The sequence below is a fragment of the Eurosta solidaginis genome, chromosome 4 (genome assembly GCF_040869045.1).
Source record: "Eurosta solidaginis isolate ZX-2024a chromosome 4, ASM4086904v1, whole genome shotgun sequence".
In the NCBI taxonomy this organism is placed as follows: Eukaryota; Metazoa; Arthropoda; class Insecta; order Diptera; family Tephritidae; genus Eurosta; species Eurosta solidaginis.
Window position 1 is genome coordinate 52,713,445 of NC_090322.1, and position 17,760 is coordinate 52,731,204.

A 17,760-nucleotide genomic window follows, 5' to 3' on the forward strand; every position below is an offset into this window, starting at 1 on the left:
ATTTTAAAATATCAAATAAATTAAATAATATTTTTAAAAAATAAATGTTTTAATATTTGGTTAACCACCAAATATATTGGCGATCTTGCGCGAATCTTTTATAATATTCTGATTGTTAAGAATTTTACCATAAATTAAACACAAAAGAACTTAATCCATTTGTTATACTAACTCACTAAAATATGCAGCATTTAAGTGTAAAATTGAACAAGTAAGGAAGGCTAAGTTCGGGTGTAACCAAACATTACATACTCAGTTGAGAGCTATGGAGACAAAATAAGGGAAAATCATCTCGTAGTAAAATGAACCTAGGGTAACCCTGGAATGTGTTTGTATGACATGTGTATCAAATGGAAGGTATTAAAGAGTATTTTAAGAGGGAGTGGGCCATAGTTCTATAGGTAGACGCCATTTAGGGATATCGCCATAAAGGTGGATCAGGGTTGGCTCTAGAATTTGTTTGTACGATATGGGTATCAAATGAAAGTGTTAATGAGTATTTTAAAAGGGAGTGGGCCTAAGTTCTATAGGTGGACGCCTTTTCGGAATATCGTTATAAAGGTAGACCAGGGGTGACTGTAGAATGCGTTTGTACAATATGGGTATCAAACGAAAGGTGTTAATGAGTATTTTAAAAGGGAGTGCGCCTTAGTTCTATGAGTGGACGCCTTTTCGAGATATCGCCAAAAAGGTGGACCAGGGGTGGTGACTCTAGAATTTGTTTGTACGATATGGCTATCAAATGAAAGGTGTTAATGAGTATTTTAAAAGAGCGTGGGCCTTAGTTCTATAGGTGGACGCCTTTTCGAGATATCGCCATAAAGGTGGACCAGGGGTGACTCTAGAACTTGTTTGTACGATATGGCTATCAAATGAAAGGTGTTAATGAGTATTTTAAAAGGGAGTGGGCCTTAGTTCTATGAGTGGACGCCTTTTCGAGATATCGCCATAAAGGTGGACCAGGGGTGACTCTAGAACTTGTTTGTACGATATGGCTATCAAATGAAAGGTGTTAATGAGTATTTTAAAAGAGCGTGGGCCTTAGTTCTATAGGTGGACGCCTTTTCGGAATATCGTTATATAGGTGGACCAGGGGTGACTCTAGAATGCTTTTGTACAATATGGGTATCAAACGAAAGGTGTAAATAAATATTTTAAAAGGGAATGCGCCTTAGTTGTATAGGTGGACACCTTTTCGGGATATCAACATAAACGTGGACCAGGGGTGACTCTAGAATTCGTTTGTACAATATGGATATCAAATTAAAAGTGTTAATGAGTATTTTAAAAGGGAGTGGGCCTTAGTTCTATAGGAGGACGCCTTTTCGAGATATCGCCATAAAGATGGACCAGGGGTGACTAGAATTTTTTTCCACGATATGGGTATCAAATGAAAGGTGTTAATGAGTATTTTGAAAGGGAGTGGGCCTTAAATATATTAGTGGACGCCTTTTCGAGATATCGCCATAAACGTGGACCAGGGGTGACTCTAGAATGCGTTTGTACAATATGGGTATCAAACGAAAGGTGTTGATGAGTATTTTAAAACGGAGTGGGCCTTAGTTCTATGGGCGGACGCCTTTTCGAGATATCGCCATAAAAGTGGACCAGGGCTGACTCTAGAATTTGTTTGTACGATATGGCTATCAAATGAAAGGTGTTAATGAGTATTTTAAAAGAGCGTGGACCTTAGTTCTATAGGTGGACGCCTTTTCGAGATATCGCCATAAAGGTGGACCAGGGGTGACTCTAGAATTTTTTTGTACGATATGGGTATCAAATGAAAGTGTTAATGAGTATTTTAAAAGGGAGTGGGCCTAAGTTCTATAGGTGGACGCCTTTTCGGAATATCGTTATAAAGGTAGACCAGGGGTGACTGTAGAATGCGTTTGTACAATATGGGTATCAAATGAAAGTGTTAATGAGTATTTTAAAAGGGAGTGGGCCTAAGTTCTATAGGTGGACGCCTTTTCGGAATATCGTTATAAAGGTAGACCAGGGGTGACTGTAGAATGCGTTTGTACAATATGGGTATCAAACGAAAGGTGTTAATGAGTATTTTAAAAGGGAGTGCGCCTTAGTTCTATGAGTGGACGCCTTTTCGAGATATCGCCATAAAGGTGGACCAGGGGTGGTGACTCTAGAATTTGTTTGTACGATATGGGTATCAAATGAAAGGTGTTAATGAGTATTTTAAAAGAGCGTGGGCCTTAGTTCTATAGGTGGACGCCTTGTCGAGATATCGCCATAAAGTGGACCAGGGTGACTCTGTAATGTGTTTGTACGATATGGGTATCAGTTGTATATCTGAAGGCGTTTTCGAGATATCCACCAAAATGTGGACCAGGGTGACCCAGAACATCATCTGTCAGGTACCGCTAATTTATTTATATATGTAATACCACGAACAGTTATCCTTCCAAGATTCCAAGGGCTTTTGATTTTGCCCTGCAAAACTTTTTCATTTTCTTCTACTTAATATGGTAGGTGTCACACCCATTTTACAAAGTTTTTTTCTAAAGTTATATTTTGCGTCAATAGACCAATCCAATTACCATGTTTCATACCTTTTTTCGTATTTGGTATATTATTATGGCATTTTTTCATTTTTAGTAGTTTTAGTAGATATCGAAAAAGTGAGCGTGGCCATAGTCGGATTTCGGCCATTTTTTACACCAATATAAACTGAGTTCATATAAGTACGTGAACTGAGTTTAGTAAAGATATATCGATTTTTGATGAAGTTATCGTGTTAACGGCCGAGCGGAAGGTCAGACGGTCGACTGTGTATAAAAACTGGGCGTAGCTTCAACCGATTTCGCCCTTTTTCACAGAAAACAGTTATCGTCCAAGAATGTAAGCCTCTACCAAATTTCACAAGGATAGATAATGTTTTGTTCGACATATGGCATTAAAAGTATCCTAGACAAATTAAATGAAAAAGGGCGGAGCCACGCCCATTTTGAAAATTTCTTTTATTTTTGTATTTTGTTGCACCATATCATTACTGGAGTTGAATGTTGACATATTTACTTATATACTGTAAAGATATTGTAACGATTTTACTGCAAATCCTCTTATTTGCCCTTTTGTACAGTTCGTATCACTAAACTGTTGAATAAATAACTCCAATATTGAATAATGGAAAAATGGCCTTTATTAAAGTACTTCACAATAACACTTATACTTTGCAACTATCTGGCTTAATAACCAAACTGATAGCTTAAATGAAACTGAGTTTCAAGATAATACTGCTATTGCACGCTAGATAGCGTCTTAACCGAAAACTGCCTGATAGCTCAAAACAAACTGAATTCCAGCGCCTCTACATTTGCTGCCTTTTATACTCTCTGATTTCAACGTTCGCAGCTTCTAGGCGCTTCCATTTCCAGAATCTAATAATTGCCATCAGCTCTCAAACTTCTCAGCTGTAACTACAATTGCACGATTTTATAGCTTCTCTCATTGCATACTTTCAGGAGCAACTCAGATATATGCATGTGTTTGTGCATTGATTCTCCGCTGCTCGTATACGTACATGGTACATATGTGTAGACGCAATTATTGATTCGTTTATGTAGATACCTAATGATTGAATTATTGATGTGAATTCACGTCACTGCTTAGCATCGGCCTAGAGATAGCAGCACCCCTTAGTTTTGCTAATATTCGTAACAATATTAACTTTTCTTTTAAAATATGACTTTAAAATTTTTTTTCAAAAAGTGGGCGTGGTCGTTCTCCGATTTTTCTAATTTTTATTAAGCGTGTGGTTATATGAAAATATGTTGTTTAGACTTTCCGTGTAACAACTAGGCGTATACGCAACTTTCTCGTACTGAATGTACAGATCCAATTGTTTAGACTTTCCGTGTAACAACTAGGCGTACTGAATATACAGATCCGACTAAATTAATAAATTTCTATTTAATATATATTATTTTATAAAATGTAATTTTTATTTTGATAGATATTTATCTTTTATTAAGTTTATATTCAACACGATTTCTTTTTGTAATGAAAATTTTTGATAATCACAAAATCAATATTGAATATTAAAAATTGGTAAAACATTTCAAAATTACAAAATTCAAAGTAACTTAAACACAAAGTTAAATGAAAATAATAAGAATCCTACATTACTCCCCCTTCCAGAGAATTAACATTAAATAAATTAAATGTGACTTTCTTTTTTGTTCTAATGTTATTGTGATGAGTGTTAGGGTTGTTAGATAACGTTTCAAAAATCGCTGGTTTTAACCTGTCAATCGGGATAGTTTTGATTTCATTATCAATTTCTATTTTAAAATACTTCTTGTTTTTTCAAGTACCTTGTATGGACCTTCATACGGTTGTTGTAAAGAACGCTTATTAATTAAACGAACAAAAACAAATTTACATGTTTGTAAATCTTTCGGAACATAAAAACCAACATTAGAGTTATGATGATTTAAACTCGAATGAACATTTCTAAATTTTTCACGTAATTTACCCAAAATTTCATTTGACGATGGATTTTCAGATGTTGGAACAATAAGTTCACCGGGTAATCGTAAATTTTGTCCAAGAACCATTTCAGCCGGTGTAGCCGAAATATCTTCTTTAAATGTTGATCGCAAGCCCAACAGTATTAGAGGTAGCTCTCCATACCAATATCTGGTTCCATTTGTAGTCATTAAAGAAGATTTCAATTGCCTTTGAAATCGCTCTACCATGCCATTCGCTTGAGGATGATAAGCTGACGTTGTAATTTGATGACTGCCTAATAACTTTGTTAATTCTGTAAACAATTTTGAAGTAAATTGAGCACCCTGATCAGTAGTTATTTCTAGAGGTACACCAAACCAAGATATATATTCACGTAAACATTTATTTGCAATTGTTTCTGCAGAAATTTCTCTTAATCCGTATGCTTCTGGCCAACGTGTGAACCTATCGATAATAGTCAAAATATAGCGATGTCCCTTTGAAATAGGTAAAGGTCCTACAATATCTAAATTAATATGTTCGAATCTTTTGTTCGGTATTGAAATTTTACTAACTGGTGATTTCGTATGTCGATAAACTTTAGATTTTTGACAACTAATACATTCTTTGGACCATCTATTAATTTCTTTATTCATGTTTGGCCAAAAATATTTTTTTATAATTAGACGTCGAGTGGCTTTAGTACCCGGATGTACTATTCCATGTAACTTATCAAATACTGTTTTTCGTAAATTATTTGGAACGAACGGTCTAGGATAATCTCCAGATGATTCACACCATATATTGAAATTTAAAACAGGAATTTTAACTAATTTTAAATTTTGAAATGATTGTTGAGATACAGGGTTGTTTAGTTCATCATCTTGTTGTTGTTCCTTTTCTAAAATTTTAAAATTAAGTTCTGAATTATGAATTGTTTCTATTTCAAATGCCCTAGATAAAGTATCAGCTACCACATTTGCTTGTCCAGTAATATGCTGGATATCACTTGTAAATTGTGCAATAAATTCAAGATGTCTGGTTTGTCGTGGACTACGTTCAGTTTTTGAATTTAGAGCGAAAATTAAAGGCTTGTGGTCAGTAAACACAGTGAATTCTCTTCCTTCTAATAGGTATCGAAAATGCTTAATATTAAGATAAATTGCTAATAGCTCTCTATCAAAAGCACTATATTTCATTTCAGCTGGAGAAAGTTTCTTCGAATAGAATGCGAGAGGCTCAGATTTATTGTTAAAATTTTGTTGTAGAACACCACCGACAGCCGTATTGGATGCATCTACAGTTAAAGTCAATTTTGCATCTTTGCTAAAATGATTTAACAAGATCTTAGATGCAAATTTATCTTTAATGCATTCAAACGCTTTAATAGATTTATCATCCCAAACTAGAATTTTGTCTCTTTTTTTACTTGATTTGTTAATTAAATCATATATAACTCCAGTAAATTCTGCTAATTGTGAAATATATCTATGGTAATAATTAACCATACCAATAAACTTTTGTGTTTGTTTAATGGATTTTGGTAGTTCAAAATCTCGAATAGCTTTTATTCTATCTTCAGATGGACGTATTCCTAACTCAGAAATACTATGCCCTAGAAAATCAATTCTAGTAACACCAAAAATACATTTATTTGGTTTAACATTCAAACCATATTCAGACAAACGTTCAAAAAGTATACGTAGATCTTTAAAATGTTGCTCTTCACTCTCACTTGCAACCAAAAGATCATCAATGTACGTGAAAACAAAATCTAATTCACCTACAACTTCATTGATGAATCTTTGAAAAGTTTGTGCTGAGTTCCTCAAGCCGAAAGGCATTCGAATGAACTCGAACATACCAAAAGGAGTAGTAATCGCTGTTTTGTAAATATCTTCTTCTGCCATAGGTATTTGGTGATACGCTCTAACAAGATCCAACTTTGAAAATATCTTTTTATTTCTTACATTCATATTAAAATCTTGAATATGTGGTAAAGAATAGCGGTCAGGAACAGTAACAGTATTAAGTCTTCTAAAATCACCACAGGGACGCCAATCATTACTCTCTTTTTTTGGTACTAAATGAAGTGGTGATGCTACAGAGGAATTTGATGGTCTACAAATTCCAGTTTTTACAAGAAAATCAAATTCAGTTTTAGCTACCTTAAATTTGATTGGGTCTAAACGTCTGGGTTTTGAGAAAGGAAGATTACCTCCTGTAACTAATCTATGAACTGTGGTATGTTTAACTGGTTTTGAATAATTTGGCTCTTCTATAAGAGAAGGAAATTCTTTCAACAATTTTGTGTATTGATTTTCTACTGAAAAAAATTTTGGAAGAGAGATGTTACAATAGTACGAAATTGTGTTAACTGATAAATTTATTAATGGATCTATTAAACGTTTGTTTTTAATATCAATAAGAAGTCTATATTTGCATAAAAAATCTGCACCTATAATTGGTTTTGCTATATCAGCGATCAAAAACACAAAAGGAAATTTTCTCCTTAAACCTAAATTAACATTTATAAGTTTTTTTCTATATGTAAAAATCGTTGAACCATTAGCTGCTGTTAAGATAATATCAGAAGATTTTTTTGTACACAAGAATTTTGAAACTGGAAGCACTGAAATTTCTGCTCCACTATCAATCAAAAAATTTAATTTATTTTCTTTGTCAAATATAAATAAACGACGAGTTGATACTTCTGAAATTCCATTATTCGTCGCTGCAACAACGGAACATTTTAGTTTTTTGGAGTACTATTTTTCACAAACGCACCGTGTGTATAACTTTCCAAACGTTATCAGCTAATTTGGTTAGATCATTTATGTCATTGGAATTTGAACTTGTTAAAATTACATACAAGTTTTTGGGTAATTTTCGCATCCAAAGTTTCTTTAAAACTTCTTGGCTAAAATTAGAACCAGAAAGTAGAACTAAAGATCGGTAAAATTCCGAAGGTTTGCGATCACCCATTTCAGAATCGGACAACACTTTATCTAATTTCGCATTCTCACTTATGGAATGCCTTTCAATCAAAATTTGTTTTAATGCAGAATATTTATTTGTTTCTGGTGGATTTTGAATAAAATCTAAAATGGTCATTATGACTTCCTGAGGTAATGCAGTAATAATATACTCATATTTAGTTGTTTCTTGAGTAATTTTTTTGGTATTAAACTGCATTTCAGCATGTATTAACCATGCTTCAGGACAATTTGTCCAAAATTGAGGAAGTTTTACTGAAGTAGAAAAAATTTCATTATTGTTTTGATTCGCATACGGATTTATTAGATCATTTTGTGAAGAACCATCTTCTAAATTGATAAGCGAATCGTTAATTTGATGTGTTGATGTAGATGAATGTCTGTGGTGTGTTGGTGTATGATACATAATCAATTATATTAATTGAAATAAATTCTCAGAAATAGATGTTATTGGTGATAATTAAAAATAATATTTAAGATCTCTGGAAAAGAGCGTTTACAATTTAAAAATTTATACCAGATAAAAATAAATAAATCTTTATTATTGACCAAAAGAAAAATTAATAGTATGTAAATTTATATCTGAGTAATTGAATTACGCAAAAGTGATATTAAATTAGAAAAAGAATAACATTAATACATAAATGATATTATAAAACAATATTAAATATGACTACCAACGTTTCACTACCACCAATCTTTTACGCAAACAACGTTCAATGTTTGTGTTTCTTTTTCTGTGTTATATGTATTTGCGTTATTTTGATTTAACGTTTGTCAACTACATACAATCCAAGATTCGATAATGACGTTGCAATTGTGTAAAGGGCATTATTGGTAATGTTCTGATGTTTTTATTGCTTTTTTTTACACTTAAATGGAACACAAAAACGGCAAAGTAGTTCCAAAGGAAGTTCACTGCGTTAGGCTAACGTTTCCGTTTTTGTTATACAAGAACTATTTGTATTTCAACTTGTTAGAACTTTATCAGTTATGGTGTCACTATCTTTTCAGCTCTGGTGTGGCAAAATGTGCTCTAGATTTTAATTGAATTGAATGTCCGTTTGTAATATTAGTACCTCTATGTTATCTTTTCAGCTCTGGTGTGGCAAATCGAATTGAACATCCGTCTGTAATATTAGTACTTCTATGTATCTGCAACTGAACTCGACAAAAGGCGGGATCGCCAATTGTGGTTATATGAAAATATGTTGTTTAGACTTTCCGTGTAACAACTAGGCGTATACGCGACTTTCTCGTACTGAATATACAGATCCGACTAAATTAATAAATTTCTATTTAATATATATTATTTTATAAAATGTAATTTTTATTTTGATAGATATTTATCTTTTATTAAGTTAATATTCAACACGATTTCTTTTTGTAATGAAAATTTTTGATAATCACAAAATCAATATTGAATATTAAAAATTGGTAAAACATTTCAAAATTACAAAATTCAAAGTAACTTAAACACAAAGTTAAATGAAAATAATAAGAATCCTACAAAGCGTACATATAGTAATAAGAGTAACGTTCCTGTCAAATTTCATCATGATATCTTCAACGACTGCCAAATTACTGCTTGCAAAACTTCTAAATTACCTTCTTTTAAAAGTGGGCGGTGCCACGCCCACTGTCCAAAATTTTACTAGTTTTCTATTCTGCGTCGATATCGAAAAAGTGGGCGTGGTTATAGTCCGATATCGTTCATTTTAAATCGCGATCTGAGATGAGTGCCCAGGAACCTACATACCAAATTTCATCAAGATACTTCAACATTTACTCAAGTTATCGTGTTAACGGACGGACGGACGGACGGACATGGCTCAATCGAGCTTTTTTTCGATACTGATGATTTTGATATATGGAAGTCTGTATCTATCTCAATTCCTTTATACCTGTACAACCAACCGTTATCCAATCAAAGTTAATATACTCTGAACTCTGCTCAACTGAGTATAAAAATAAAATACATAGTTAAACTTTGAAAACAAAAACATCTACTTAACTTAATAACTGTGGCGAAATGTGAAATATCTGCGAAACAAAGTGAACAACGAAGAAATTTATTGAATAACCAACGAGACGGCGAATAGTCAAACAACAAGAAACATCAGCAACAACTACAAAATCATTGACACATATTTAATTTAATATTAATATATACAAGTTTTGATAGAAAATATATAATAAATTTACAAATTCATCGTATTTTACAATTTGATTGGAATTGCGATCTAATCACATGAAATTTTGTACCCAAAATAGAAGACAGGAAATATCTACCAAAACTGAAACGTCAAATATCTAACTGAATGATTGTATGTATGTATTTCATTATGTTCAGACGTACATACAACATTTTTAAGGGCACGACTTGATTTGCGAAAGCAACAAAATTTACCGAAGAAAAACAATTTCAACAATATTCTATTCGCAGTTAAAGTAATATTGAAATTTTGTTCAATTTGTGCATTCTACATGTATGAAAGCTATTTGCTCAACAGAGAAATCGATATACATAACTCAATAGACCTTCTAGTCACCAGACTGGCCAGACTTCCAACTACAATCAAAACGAAAATATTTATCAATATCAACAATCAAAATTTCTCGAATAACGTAAATGCCATTGCAAATCATCAATAAATATTTCAAAAATAAAAATTTCAAGAAATATTTTTTTAATTTTTATAATTCAAACTCCGAACAAAATTTAAACTGAAACAATCCATTATGACTGTGACGGATAATGGAACTATTATTAAACTTACTCGTCGCCTATTCATATTTGATAAATTCAATAAACTTAATTTTCTTATCGATACCGGCGCAGTCGTATCAGTTATTCCTTTTTCTAAATTTAAAATTTATAATAGAAATTCCGATCTTACTTTGACGGCAGCAAACGGTTCTTCAATTGAAACGTTTGGTACAAAACTATTTAAAATTGATTTAGGTTTAAGATGGGATTTTGAATTTCCATTCATTATTGAACATTGATACACCAATGTTAGGAGCAAACCTTTCAGAAAAATTCTGAATTATTGTCAATATTAAAAATAAAGAAATAATGGATTCTACTACAAAAATTAAAGTTGCTGGATCTTTTGGATTTTCTGATATTTTCTCACTCAAAATTCCTATTGTCGAAAATAAGTTTTCAAAATTACTTAATGAATTTCCGTCTATTACATGTGAACCAGATTATACTAAAAAAGTTAAACACCATACGGTTCACAGGACAGAAACAAACCATTTTCGAAGCCCAGACGTCTTCAAATTGCTAAAGCTGAATTTGAATTTTTTTTAGTTAAAACGGGTATATGCAGACCCTCAAATTCTCCTATTGCATCTCCACTTCATCTCGTTCCTAAAAAAGAACCAAATGATTGGAGACCTTGCGGAGACTATCGAAGACTTAATTTTATTACTACACCAGATCGGTATCCTTTACCACATATCCACTAATTAACAATTGATTTAAAAAACAAACAATTTTTTTCCAAAATTGATCTTGTGCGTGCTTACCACCAAATTCCAATGGCAGAAGAAGACATTCATAAAACTGCAATAACTACCCCTTTTGGAATGTTTGAATTCGTAAGAATGCCTTTCGGTTTACGAAACAGTGCTCAAACTTTCCAACGCTTTATTAATGAAGTATTTTCTGATTTCGATTTTGTATTTACATACATTGATGACATTCTTATTGCCAGCGATAATGAAGATCAACATATAAATCATTTAAAATCAGTTTTCAAAAGACTTGAAGAATATAATTTAAATATCAAACCTTCAAAATGTACTCTCGGTGTAAATAAATTAAATTTCTCAAGTTACGAAATTTCAGGCGAAGGCATTAAACCATCTTTATTTAGATCGAATTGAAATCATAACAAATTTTGAAAAACCAATTTCTATAAATAAATTACAAAAATTTTTAGGTATGATAAATTAATATCACAGATACATATATTAAAATGTTAGCAACAGAACTTAGTCCTCTGCATGAAATGTAAACATATGCAATTAAAAACAAGCAGCAAGAAGCAGCAAGTGGCTTAAGTCCTAGGAAGCTTCTAGTAATTGCCAAGAGGACGGAGTTATTTTATAACATAGGTCCTGGTTTTTGATAGGTTTCCTCAATTTGGTCGTTAAAACAAACTTGTGGTAATACTACGGACTCATTCAGTCTATGTGAGGTCCTCATGGACCGGCCAGTTCAGCCATTGATGGGGGTGTTGCGCCTTGCACTCACCGGCGTCACCCCAAATCGTCGACTCGTAGGTGTTTTTTCCACCCTCCTTCCCTCATAGAGGGGCGGAGCCTCCTCGTGGTGGCACCTGGTAACGCTACGGTGGCGAATTTGAGCGGCGAGCGGTTTATAAGGCTGATGTCGAAGCCTTGGTCAACCTTCAGTCTCTCACGGAAGTGGTTGAACTCCCCCCCCCCCCCCCCTGTGAAGACGAGATGGAGGTAGACGAGGGCGAGGAAGGTAGTGGCTACGCTTCGTCAGGCCCGGCTGGAAGCTTGGCTCTCGGGAGGTTGTACTCTGAGGGTCAGCTTATTGGGGATGGCGACTCGGATGCGACGCTCAAGGAGGAGAGCCAAATTAACCTGCATCATTGCAAAGCAGCATCAGTTGCACTCCTACTGCACCTGTCATCAGGTGCGGTAGACATCGTACTAGTCCAGGAGCCGTGGATCCCTGGCAATAGGATATGTGGTCTGCGGACGCCAGCATATAAGCTCTGTAGCGCTCAGGAAAAGGGTAAGCCTCGCACATGTATATTGGCTAAGTCTACTCTTAATGTTTTTCTTCTACCCAATTTTAGCGACGGGGATCTGACAGCGGTTAGCGTCGAGGTGCTAGGGAGGAGCTTCAAACTGGCTTCTTTCTACCTAGCGCACGATCACCAAGGCTCACTACCACCGGATAATTTTAGGGAGTTCGTGAGAGCAGCAAATCCACGAAATGATTTCATCCTACTCGGAGGCGATGCCAATGCTCACCATGCCCAGTGCGGCAGCAGTGATACAAAAGACCGAGGTGAGTCTTTATTTAACTATCTTATAGGCACTAATCTAAGTATATGTAATAGGGGAAATGACCCCACCTTCATTACGGGGAATCGCGAAGAGGTCCTTGACATAACCCTGGTCACAGACTCTTTCAGTGACCTGATCGTTTCATGGAGAGTTCTAAAGGAGCACTCCTTTTCTGACCATAGATATATAAGCTTTTCTATATCGCCTATATCAAGTCCTAAGTACATACAAAATATTAGAAGAACTAACTGGGGCTGCTATAAGAAGATAATAGGTAAAAAGCTATCTGAAGAGGTGTGAGCCCCAGAGAGCGAGGAGGAGCTGGACGTGCTTGTAAATAATTTCAGTCAAAAATGTAGGAATGCTTTAGATAGGGCTTGCCCGACTAAAAAGGTTATGGAAACTCACAAACCACCGTGGTAGTCGTCCGATCTTGATAAGCTTAGGAAGTCATGTAGGGCGGCCTTTAATAAAGCCAAGCATGACGGACATGAATCCCCAATGGCTGCTTATAAAACGAAATAAAATATATATAAAAAAGCGATCCGAAATGAAAAGCGATCCTCCTGGAGGGATTTCTGCGGCAGGATTGAATCCACATCCGCGGCCTCCCGCTTAAGGAAGGTCCTATCGAAATCTCCAACTCAGCTAAGTTACGTCCAAAAGCCGGATGGGCACTGGACGGACTCCAGCGCTGAAACCACAAACTTGCTTATGGATACACACTTCCCAGCTAGCGCGGGCGTGTCTTCAAATATTGTTAGCGGAGGGTCACCTAATGATCAGGTAATAAGCGAAATCACAGATGATAAAAGGATTGATTGGGCTTTACAGACCTTCAAGCCCTATAAATCGCGGGGCCGGATGAAATTTTTCCGGCTCAGCTACAGTATACTGCCGAACATATAAGGCCCTGGATAAAAGGGATGCTTATAGGTTGTCTTAGACTCAATTACGTACCAGCATCGTGGAGAGAAGTCAACGTGGTCTTTATCCCCAAGGCGGGGAAAGCCTCCCACTCTAAACCAAATGATTATAGGCCTACAAGCTTATCTTCTTTTCTGCTTAATGCACTCGAAATACTCCTAGAGGACTACATCAGGAGGAGGATTGAGCCATCGCTTCTTTCGCAAGCTCAACATTTCTACAATAAGGGCAGAACAACTGACACGGCCTTGCACTCACTGGTATCCATTATCGAAAGATCACTTGACCTCAAGGAATACACACTGGTGGCATTTCTAGATATAGCGAGTGCCTTCAACAACGTTCTCCCGGAGGCCATCACATCGGCGCTGACCGATCTGGGGGTTGACGCGTGCCTGGTGGAGTTTATATACAATCTGCTTACGCGTCGGCAGATTAAAACTGAGCTAGGTGGATGCGTGATCCGCAGACCGGTCGGCAGAGGCATACCGCAGGGCGGCGTTATCTCTCCGCTACTTTGGGTGGTTACCGTCAACCAACTACTACGCCTCATGGAGCCAGAAGGTCACCTAGTGATCGCGTATGCAGATGACATCTGCGTCACCATGCGGGGGAAATTTCCGCAAACTCTTTGCTACCTAATGGAAGGGGGCACTCTCCAAAATTTCGCACTGGGCCACAGCCACAGGTTTGGAAGTCAACCCGGATAAAACCGAGCTTGTCCTCTTCAGGAGGAGGTACAAAGTACCAAATCTAACACCGCCAAGAATTGGGGGCACGTTTTTAGCGTTTAGCGATCAAGTCAAGTATTTCGGAGTCATTCTGGATAGGAAGCTATTATGGAGTGACCATATAGTTGAACGATCCAAGAAGGCAGCAGCAGCGCTGTTCACCTGCAAGAGGGCAATTGGCACCTCCTGGGGATTCTCCCTAAGGTGGCCTACTGAATTTACACAGCCATTGTGCGCCCGATTCTTCTTTATGGTGCCTTGGTCTGGTGGCCTGCACTAGCTAAAAGTACCTATCTTAAAATGCTTCAAAAGGTGCAACGGAGTTCGGAGCTCTGCATTACCGGGGCTCTCCGCTCCACCCCGTCTGAAGCACTGAACACAATGCTATACCTTCCACCTCTTGACCTGGTGGCGAAGAAAATAGCGGTTATCCCCGCTCTACGCATAAGGGAAACAGGTCTCTGGTCGAATGGATGTAGTGGACACGCAACAATCGTGGGCACGAACGCCCCAGTCCCAATACCGGTACGCACTGACTACTGCACGCCAAAGAACGTCTTCGTTAAAAACTATAGTATATATATACCATCGCGACAAGACTGGAATACCAGACAACATAAGGTACCGGGTGCCATCAACATATTCACGGATGGTTCTAAGCTTGACGGGAAGGTGGGAGCAGGCCTCTTTTCACCCGATCTGGGTCTAGAGGTCTCTTTTCGCCTACCAGATCACTGTAGTGTTTACCAAGCGGAAATGCTGGCAATACACAGGGCTGTGAATCATCTCGGGTCTATGCCTAAGGATGGTAAACGGGTGTTTATATTCTCAGAGAGCCAGGCCGCATTAAAGGCCCTGAACTCGACAACGTAAAGTCGGTCACTGAATGCCGCAGATCTCTTAACGAGATGGCTCAGCACTTCAGTATCAGCCTTATATGGGTACCTGGGCACAGGGATATTGACCATATTCTTCCGGGAAATGATTCGGTAGGTATACTCATGGCCACTTTCAGGCTTCGTGTGAACACAAGCACTATAAAAATTGCAAATGGACTATGGTCAGCCATATCATCGTGTGAGACTTCCAGGCTAACCTGGCCCTCATATGACAAGGGGCGCACAAGAGCGCTCCTGATTTTAAACAAATCAGTTCTATCGTCCCTGATAAGGGTTCTAACAGGGCATTGTTTAATAGGCACGCATGGTGCTAGAATGGGGGTAACGACCTTCGACTATTGTCGCAGCTGCAGATGTACAGAAGAGGAGGAGAGTGTTCAGCACCTTCTCTGTCATTGTCCAGCGCTTAGTAGGCGTAGGTTAGCCATCCTTGGTAAACCTTTTCTACATGACCTTGCTGAGGTCTCTAGCTATGAAGTCAAGGCTCTAGCAAAATACATATATTCCACGAAGTGGTTTGACCCGCTTTAGGCAGGGTAGGGGTCCTCTTTTAGACCGTAGAGGGTATTACAATGGGCCCATCGGTGGCCTAAGTAGTGAGCGTCCAGCTCAGCCCTCGCAACCTAACCTAACCTAACCATAGGAGTGAATAATTTACATAAGTCACTTAACACGGATTCCTTTAACCGTTTATCTATCGGACGTCCTTTGTAAAGCCATTGCATCATCAGTGAAGATACTTCTACAACAACAACCCGATCATTGCAATATCTACAATCAATTCTTTAAGTCAATCAACTATCAATTATTTTACATGAAACTACTCTTCAATCAATTTAAAATTAACCACGATAACAACAATCCATAATCAAAATTTTAAACTAATTTTATATGGAAATTCGCAGCAAATTATTTAATCATATTTTTTATTTATTTTAATATTTTATCAATATTTAACTTTTTAATTATATGCTGATACTTTTTTTTTTAAGTTAATTTTTCTTGATTACCTTATTATTAAATTGAATTTTTATTTATTCAATTAAATATTTTCAAATTTATTTTTACTTTTGTACTCCTCCAATACATTTTAAAATGTATCGAATGTACCCATAGTACACGAAATTTTACAACAACAGAAAATCAAAACGAAAATATCCTACAACAAAACACAGATTTAAACATAACACCAAATATACAATCAAATACTTGAACACATGATGGAAACAATTTTAGATCAACTTTAATAAAATCCATTAAATTACCTGAATTTTGGACAGAATGCCCCGAGATATGATTTTTATTAGTTTAAGGACAATTTGAAATAAACGGAATTTAGATGACAATGTTAAATTTCAAATTGTTCTGATTGTTCTTAAACGAGAAACTATTTCCAAAATTATTATTAACCCACCCCCTCTTATAAATAAATATAAAACTATTAAGAAAATTTTAATTAAGAGATTTTTTAAAGAAAATGTGTAGCCCAATAGCAACCTAATTGTTGGGGCGTAGATTGACTTAGGACAATTCTTTACCAGGCTTATGAAAGAAGCCGGCAGTTTATAAAAAAAAGGAAGAAAGAAGCCGGCAGTTTAGGACTTGTAAAAATACAGTTGTCCTTAGAAAACAAATTGTTTAAAATAATTATATTCGAGTAGACAAATTTAAAGTCCTCAAAAATTTAAAAATTGCATCAACTCTGGAGGTTATGCATGTGACAAATGTAGAAAAATTTTAAGAAGTTCTTCATAAATATCATGACGATCCTGTTTTTGGTGGCCACCCAGGAATAAATCGTATGATAAACAAGAAAAGACAGAAATATTAATGGAAAAATATGAAAAATGATATAAGAAAATATATAAAAAAATTGCATCCACTGCAACAAAAAAAGTGTCTGGATACTCTAGGAGGAACAGCAAAAAAACAATCGGCTGAGAAGGTCCGCAGAATCCAATAATGAGCTAATGGATGAACAATACCTACAGTAATATTCTCCGTAAGGTGGAGACTTGAGTCCCAATTACGGCCACGTAATGCGAATATCAAAAATTGCTTTTGAACTGTCTCAACTCTTTAGCCCATCTTTTAACAAATCCAAGTACACCCAACGCTTTGTTGGCAATAGATGAAATATGCATCTTAAAATTCAGTTTCGGATCAAAAAGGACACCTAGATCATTTGCAATAGACACACGCTCCAAAGGGGTACCATCTATTACATAAGGTTTCAAAACTGGCTTCACTCCGTTTGCTTGTTCGCTAAAAGTCCTTCTATAACTACAGAGGTGAATACAAGCAAGTTTGTGGTGGTTGACCTTTGACGAATGAAACCGTGTTGGCATAGAGATAAAAGGGAAGAGCACTGATATTGAAGTTGGCTGGTAATAATCTGTTCAAAAAATTTAGGCATAGCTGAAAATTTAGCAATACTCCTGTAGTTTGTAACTTTTGACCTACCTTTTTTATGCAGGGGTATAATAAAAGACTGTTTCCAAAATAGCGGGAATGACGCACATCCCAGAGATAGCTGAAATAATTTTAAAATAGGCTAATACATGTTTTCAGCGCAGTACTTAAGCACACAACTAGGAACACCATCTGGTCCCCGAGAAAAGGTGGGCTTCAAAGATTGAATACTGAAGAAAAATATTACTATCAATAGCAGAATTCATAGTA

At 36.1% G+C, this 17,760-nt stretch overlaps 1 protein-coding gene across 1 annotated transcript in view; it reads left to right on the forward strand.

The window, feature by feature from the left end:
* LOC137249757 (KH domain-containing, RNA-binding, signal transduction-associated protein 3-like) overlaps window positions 1-9,652 on the forward strand; it is a 68,709-nt gene extending 59,057 nt beyond the window's left edge. The window contains exon 6 of the mRNA XM_067781615.1: window positions 8,562-9,652. The gene's annotated coding sequence lies outside the window, so the exon portion shown is untranslated. The remainder of the gene's footprint in view (window positions 1-8,561) is intronic.
* Window positions 9,653-17,760: the final 8,108 nt, after the last annotated feature.